The sequence below is a fragment of the Pongo abelii genome, chromosome 13 (genome assembly GCF_028885655.2).
Source record: "Pongo abelii isolate AG06213 chromosome 13, NHGRI_mPonAbe1-v2.0_pri, whole genome shotgun sequence".
Taxonomy (NCBI): Eukaryota; Metazoa; Chordata; class Mammalia; order Primates; family Hominidae; genus Pongo; species Pongo abelii.
In genome coordinates this window covers 115,413,295-115,421,356 of record NC_071998.2, presented here as the reverse complement: position 1 = coordinate 115,421,356, position 8,062 = coordinate 115,413,295, and the positions used below count along the sequence as shown (strand labels likewise).

The following is an 8,062-nucleotide window of genomic DNA, read 5'->3' as shown; positions in this document are numbered from 1 at the left end:
CTCTGTGGCATTCTAGTCACGATATTCTGTGGCATTCTGTGACATTCTAAATTTATACTACGTAGATTTGTCTCTCTTCCAAGGGGCGTCCCTGGCATCATTGGAGAAGCCACATCCCCGCCCCAGGACTCCTCACCCTAAAGCTCCTCCTACCCATGCTGTGTGACCCCTCTGTGGTCAGAAGTTCTTGAACTTGGGCCTCTAGAGCCAGGTGGCCACTCCAGGATCTTGATCTGGGCTTTGGGGGTGGGATGGAGGGAACAGCGGTCTCCCCAGGGTGTTTTGCACCTAAAGAAATCGGTTTTCCCCTCCCCCACTGCCACCAGAGTATTCCAGTAAATGGCTCTTACGTTCAGGATAAGGGTTTCCCTTGGCATACTGTTGAGCTTAAGCATACCAGATATTTGAAAAATTTCGACCTACAGGAACGGTAATTTTATTTTATTTTATTTTTTACTTTTTTTGAGACGTAGTCTCACTCTGTCACCCAGGCTGGAGTGCAGTGGGGTGATCTCAGCTCACTGCAGCCTCCCCCTCCCCAGGTTCAAGCGATTCTCCTGCCTCAGCCTCCCAAGTAGCTGGGATTACAGGCACATGCCACCACACCCGGCTAATTTTTAGTAGAGCTAGGGTTTCACCATGTTGGCCAGGCTGGTCTCGAACTCCTGACCTCAAGTGATCCACCTGCCTTTGTCTCCCAAAGTGCTGGGATTACAGGCTTCAGCCACCATGCCTGGCCATGGGAACAGCGATTTTATGCAGTTCAACTTAATACAGCAGAAAGAATGTGGGAATTTCTTTCTGCTGTATTAGGTTGAACCATATACAATTTGGGAATCAGATGGCCCTGGGGCAAATACTGGTACTGTTATTTATTAGCTGTGAAACTTGGGGCAACCTCACCCGGCCTCACTTTCCTCATCCATCAACGGAGATAATCATCGGTTGTTTTTCAAGGGTTTGTAGAGGACTCAGGGAAACGCCGAGGGTGAAGAGGAACACCTAGAGTCTGGAACAGAATAAGAAGGCTCAGGGTCTTTCTTCCTCCTTTTTCCCTTTTCCCTTCCCTTTTTCCCCTTCTCTTCCCTCCTTTTTCCCCATTCTCCCTTTCCCTAGAACAACAGTGAAACAATCCATGAGCAAAATGGCGCCAGCTGAAAAAGACAGCCTGGGCATGGATCTTGGCTGCTTCCTCCTCGCCGTTCATCCTGGAGGATGCAGTTCTGTTCTGTGGGCCTCAGCGTTCCCATCTGTAGAATGGGCTGGAAGACCATGAGATCATCTAGGAAGGCCCTTCCGGCTCTGATGGACTGGGCTTCCCCAGCTGGGGGAACAGAAGGATGACAGAACAAGGAATCTCGAAGTCTGGTCGGGCAAGAATTGGGGAGCAAGAGGTCACCATAGATAGTCTTTGAGGACAAGGCACTAGAAAGTGGCTTAAAGTCAGTGAGGAGAGACCTGAAGAAATGCTTCTTTCTAAGCATTGAGGAATGATGACTTGGTTGTAATGCTGCTGCTCCACAGAGTTTTAGAACGACCCCGCAGATCTCTGCTAATGAGGGTGGGCAGGTGCCCCACCGGGTGGGTCGCGTCCTCTCCAGCCCTCCAGGCCCCCGGCGGGAAGGACCCAGGCTGCAGTGGAAACCTTAAGAGACTGCGCCCCCTGGTGTCAGAATGCTGTCATTGCAGCACGGGGCTTCCAGCCTGGGGAGGCAGCTTGTTAACTGCAGACCAGGGCTCTACCCTAGCCAGAAAGTTTCTTTCCAAGAGGAGGCTGGGCAGCAGCGCTTGGGAAGAAAGTGGCTTAAGTTGGGTCAAGCCTGTGGGGCTGAAGACTGGTAAATACCCTTCATTAACCTCTTGAGCAAATATTTATTGAGCACCTACTATGTGCCCGGCAGTGTGTTGGGTTGGAGCCAGCTTTGAACAAGAAAAAGCCCTTGCTTGGCAAGGAGCCCACACAATGCAGGGCTCTCGGACTGGCTGAGGACCTACTATGTGCCCAGGTCTTATCTCCCAGACTCTTCAAAGCAACCGTGGAGGCGAGAATTATCATCTCCATTTTATTTATTTATATTATTTTAGTTTTTGAGACTGAGTCTCACTCTGTCACCCAGGCTGGAGAGCAGTGGTGCGATCTCGGCTCACTGCAACCTCTGTCTCCCAGGTTCAAGCAATTCTCCTGCCTTAGCCTCCTGAGTAGCTGGGATTACAGGTGCGCGCCACCATGCCCAGATAATTCTCGTATTTTTAGTAGAGACAGGGTTTCACCATGTTACCCAGGCTGGTCTCAAACTCCTGACCTCAGTTGATCCGCCCACCTCGGCCTCCCAAAGTGCTGGGATTACAGGTGTGAGCCACCACGACTGGCCTCATCTCCATTTTACAGGTGGGGAAACTGAGGCCTGAGGCCACACAAGTGTAAGGGGCAGAGCTGGGATCTGGACCATCAGACTTGGATCTGGGCCATCCAGAGTATCCCATCACACAAGGTTCATGCAGCAGAAAACACCTGCCCCTCCAAGCAAGTCACTCACCTCCTCTGGGACACGGAGCCAGTGAGGTGCCTGGAGGATTACACAAGGTAGGGGATGTCCTGATGCCCTTGCCCTGTGTCCAGGGAGATCTCCTTCCAAAGAGTGGGGGTTGCTCCCCGGAAGTGGGCATCCTGGGGCTCCGGGCATTGTTCTCATTGTCTGGCCTTCCTCTTTGTCTCGGGACTATCCTGGGCTTGCTTCTCCCCCGGCAGAGCCAAGGGCCAGCTGCCTGGAGAGCAGGACCTGCCGGCCGCAGGCTCATTAGAGCCCTCGCAGACGTGCCTCTCCTGGGACTCCCCACCCAGGTTCTGAGGGGGAGTTTGACACGAGTCTAAAAATAGCTGCTGTTTTGTTCCTTTGTTGGAGGGGAGGGGCTGGCAGAGGGATTCCGACTCCTCTTAATGACCAACGCACCAAGAACAAAGGCTTTTCTTTGCGTTGGCTGTGCTTCCAGCAGCAGCAGGCCCCGGCTCCAGTCTCATCCTCGGGGCTCACGTAGAACCCAAGCCGCTCCTGAAGAGCCAGCTTGAGGGCAAAGGCAGGCCCAGACCTCTGACCAGGGCAGCCCTAGCCCAGGCTGACTGGCAGGCACATGGTGGGCAGTGGGGTCTGTGGGCAGGGCTCTGCGGGGGAGGGGCCTGCCTGTGACACTTTGTGATGTCAGACCCCCTGGCAAGGCTGATGGAGCATGGGACGGCAAATGACCGTGCGTGGCTGGTTGCAGGCAGGTGACTCTGTGGGATTGTGTGTGACTGTGCCTGGGACACTGTGTGGCTGTGTGCAGGTGACACCGTGAGGGACTGTGTGGACGCGGCTGTGGAAATTGCATGACTGTGCCTGTGACACTCTGCGATGGGACTGGGCGTGAGCAGGTGAGGTCGTGAGTGACTGCGTGGCTGTGCAGGTGACAGCATGAGTGAGTGTTTGCTGTTCATAGTGAGACTCGCTAACGGGCAGGTGACGTTGTACATGTTGGATTGTCATGGGGTGATGGGGCTGATGGTACAGGGGACATTCTGTGTGACTCTGTGACTGTATTGGTAACACTGGGAGGTGGGGCCAACTGTGCAGGTGACATTGCAAGTGGCCCTGGGACTGTGTGCAGGTGATCATGACTAAACCAATGTCAGGAAACTGGCAGATCTCAGAGCCCATCAGGCGCCTGGAACAGCTTCCGGCCCTCTTCTCACCTCCCCTTCTCTGGGGCAGCTCATGGGGCCCTCCCTTGGATGGCTCCTCCTGCCTCGCCTGCTGCTCACCTGCCACCTGTGTCTCTAGGTGTCCCTCTCTGCATCATCGAGTTCAGGGGATAAGGCCTCCCACCACCCAGCAGGGGAGCTGCACTTGGGAGAACTGGTGCAAAAGCAAACGTATGACACTCCGGCTGGGACCTGCCCAGGAGAAAGGAGGCCAGAGGGGAGCCTGGGGGCGGCTGGGAGGGCTGCAGCTTGATCTGAAATGTTTGGTTCATTTTTAAAAGGGAGAACACATGCCTGTATATTTTCAGTGAATCTAGGTGGAATGACTGTGTGTGATTATTATACTATTCTCTTGATTTTTCTGAATTTCTAATCTTTCAAAATAATGAACAAAAGCAAAATCTGATGATAGGATTTGTTATACACAGAAGTTAACATTGACTTCGTGTCAGGTGCTCTGCTGAATGCTTTACATGGGTTATTTCACTGAATATTTACCATTGTCCTAGGGAGGAGGTCCTATTGCCATCTCTCATTGTATAGATGGGGAAACTGAGGCTCAGAGGGATTTATTAACTTGCCCTCCAACACACAGCAGGTAAGTTGTGGATCCAGGATTCCTAACCCAGACCTGCCTACCCAGTGATCATTTCCAGACATATTCCTCCACCACCTGATACTTTCTCCTTCTCTCTCCCGCTTCAATGCTTTTAGCAAAAAAAGAGAGATAAATACATTTTTAAAAATAAAAACAAAACCAATAGAGTAAAAAATCTCTCTCTAGGAGTAATCACTGCTATCAATTGATCATAGATCCTTTCAGATGTTTTCTATTTACATGTGCATGTGTTTGTGTGTGTGTATGTGTAGCTCGCAAGATCACAAATGTTATTCACATTACAACTTGGAAATGTGGATAAATGTTGTTTCTTTATTTTGTCTTCTTGAGCCCCACAACCATTGGCCAGTGGGAACAATAGGACACTTTCCCCTATGTGTGGATTCCATTTGTCCAGTACAATCATCTAAACTGGTCCTTCTTGAAGTTCCTGATCTCCCCAGATAGCTCCCTTGTCTCGCTTCTCTCCAGTGGTTGTGCCTGGATGCTCAAGGGGAAGTGTGGCTTAGGTGGCTGTATTAGTCCATTCTTATGCTGCTATGAAGAAATACCCAAGACTGGGTAATTTATAAAGAAAAGAGATTTAATTGACTCACAGTTCTACATGGCTGGGAGGCCTCAGGAAACTTACAATCATGGTGGAAGACACCTCTTCACAGGGTGGCAGGAGAGAGAATGAGAGCTGAGTGAAGTGGATAAAAGCCATTTATAAACCATCACCCCCATGATTCAATTACCTTCCACCGGCTCCCTCCCATGACACTTGGGGATTATGAGAACTACAGTTCAAGATGAGATTTGAGTAGGGACACAGCCAAAACATATCAGTGGCCTTGTGTGGGGGAGGGAGAGTTGGGGCCATAGGCTCAAAGTCACCATCTGCCTTCTCTGGCCTCTGGGACTGTGTCCCTCTCCCTGGTTGCCGTGTGCCCTACAAGTGTTCAGACTGAAGGCTGAGGCTACTGTAATTTCTCATCCTCCATCCAGGCCATAGCCCAAAAGCCCCACCCATCCTCCCTCTGGCCTGAGGTCTCCCTCTCTTGTCTCACAGTGGCCCTGGCTCTTACCACAGCCTCTATCTACACCACACAGGAAAGCTTCAAGTCTCCCAAAGTGCTAGGATTATGGGCATGAGCCACTGTGCCTGGCCTACTTCATTTTTTTTTTAATAGTGCTACAGTATACCAGAGTATAGATATACCAAAATTTAGTCATCCATATTTCCTCTGAACAACGCAGGAGAGCTTCGAGTCTCCCTCTGCTGGCTGCCACTACTACTAGAGGGCTGAGCCAAGTGTCCCATGTGTTAATAATCAACCCTCATAATAAATCAATCCAAAATGTAATGGCTTCAAACAGCAGTCATCATGTAATATCTCTCCTGATTCCTCCGAGTTGGGAACTTGGTGAGGGGGAGTTGGCTGGGCAGTTCTGGCAGAGTTGCTCCTGAGATTTTAGTAAGATATCAGCAGGGCTGCAAATGATCTGTAGGTTGGACTGGGTTGGAGGATCCATTTTAAGTTGGCTCCCTCATATTTCCGGCAAGCTAGAGTGGGCTATCAGCTCCTCACTATGGGGGCCTCTCCACAGAGCAACTTGAGCTTCCTCACAGCATGGGGTCTGGGATCCAAGAGTGAGCATCCTAAGAGAACCAGGCAGAAGCTACATTATCCTTACGACATAGTCTTGAGGTCACATAACATCACTTCTGCCATATCCTGGCCACAAGGGTGAACCCTGACTGAGTGTAACAGAGGACTGCCAAGAACTGTCTAGGATGTGAGATTTTACCCTACTTGCAAGCTAACGAGTTAGCCTGCCACAGCTTCATGGATGCTGGTAGAAGACAAGAGGCTCCCGGGTCTGACACAAAGGACAGTTCATGACTCACAGCAATAGCAGCAGCCAGAGTATCAGCATTTTCTCATTGGTTTCCAAGCCTAAATTCCCACAGATCAACATGAAGAGGCCTAGAAATCCTGGGTACACACAGTGGACTGTGTTACAAGAGAGGAACCCCGAGTTTAGGAAGCCCAAGGCTTCTCTAATGGGCAGTGAGCATGCCTGCTTTTGGCTCTAGAGGGAGAGACTCTGCCTATCTTCCAAGGCTGTTTGCATCAGAAAGAAATTATCCAAAGATGCCACAAAACATGGGCTGTGGTAGCCAGACTCCAAGATGGCCATTATTGGTCAGCTGCTTGGGTAGTCCCTGTTGCAACACAATTCCCCATGAAGCTTGCTATAGATTTAATTGTGTCCCCCCAAATTCATATGTTGCAGTCCTAACCCCCAATGTGACTATTTGAAGGCAGGGCTTTCTGGAGGTAATTAAGGTTAAATGAGGTCAGAAGTGTGGGGCCCTAATCCAACCAGATTGGTGGCCTTATGAGAAGAAGAAGCAATCTCCCTCTCATTCTCTCTTCCCACTATGTGAGGACACAGTGAGAAGGTGGCCATCTGCAAGCCAGGAAGAGAGCCCTCACCAGCAACTGTCTGGCACCTTGACCTTGAACTGACAGCCTCCAGCATTGTGAGAAATAAAGTTCTGTTGTTTATGCCCCCTAGTCTATGGCACTTTGCTATGGCAGCTTGAACAGACTAAGAGCTCTCACATTCTGGCATGACTTGTGAGCAAGGCATGACTACCCTTTGCTCTAGACTATCTTTTCAAGGCAGATGGCTGGTTCCCTGACCCATTATTGCATACTCAGAAAATATTTTTATAACCACATTAATACTTTTCAAAATATTAAGCCCTTTCACACACAGTTGTTTTTGGTTTTTTTTTTTTTCAGAAACAAAAATGGGTTTGTCTAACACATTGCTTTCTCTTTTCTTTTCTTTTCTTTTTTTTTTTTTTTTTTGAGATGGAGTCTCACTCTGTTGCCCAAGCTGGAGTGTCTTGGTGCAATCTCAGCTGACCGCAACATCTGCCTCCCAGGTTCAAGCGATTCTCCTGCCTCAGCCTCCCAAGTAGCTGGGATTACAGGTGCACCCACACCATTCCCAGCTAATTTTTGTATTTTTAGTAGAGACGAGGTTTCACCATGTTGGTCAGGCTTGTCTCAAACTCCTGACCTCAGGTAATCCACCTGCCTCGGCCTCCCAAAGTGCTGGGATTACAGGCATGAGCCACCATTTGTTTGCATGAGCAAAAAAAAGAGCCAGTCTCTTTTGTTTTTTTTTAACCTGCTACCTTAAACTATTAAGGGTTAATAATATATTGTTTTCAATTTTTATTTTTATGTTAGAAAATATATTATGAATTTTATAGATTCTGTGTCCATACTACAGATCTACTTCATTCTTTTTTTTTTTTTTTTTTGAGACAGAGTCTCACTCTGTCACCCAGGCTGGAGAGCAGTGGCACAATCTTGGCTCACTGCAACCTCTGCCTCCTGGGTTCAAGCAATTCTCTTGCCTCAGCCTCCCAAGTAGCTGGGATTGCAGGTATCTGCCACCATGCCCAGCTAATTTTTGTATTTTTAGTAGAGATGGGGTTTCGCCATGTTGGCCAGGGTAGTCTCGAACTCCTGACCTCAGGCGATCTACCTGCCTCAGCCTCCCAAAGTGCTGGAATTACAGACGTGAGCACCATGCCTGGCCTACTTCATTTTTTTAAATAGTGCTATAGCATTCCAGAGTATAGATATACCAAAATTTAGTCATCCGTATTTCCTCTAAACATTTAAGTTGTTTATAAATAT

The 8,062-nt window shown here is 49.2% G+C and overlaps 1 long non-coding RNA gene across 2 annotated transcripts; it reads right to left on the bottom strand.

The window, feature by feature from the left end:
* Positions 1-857: 857 nt before the first annotated feature.
* LOC129048010 (uncharacterized) lies at positions 858-4,360 on the bottom strand. 2 transcript variants are annotated; one of them, XR_008509989.2, is made up of 2 exons: positions 2,538-4,360; positions 858-1,365 (listed from the first exon to the last, which is right to left on the bottom strand). It is a non-coding gene; the product is annotated as an uncharacterized LOC129048010 (long non-coding RNA). The 2 variants fall into 2 exon arrangements; XR_008509990.2 differs by having other exon boundaries at positions 858-1,009.
* Positions 4,361-8,062: the final 3,702 nt, after the last annotated feature.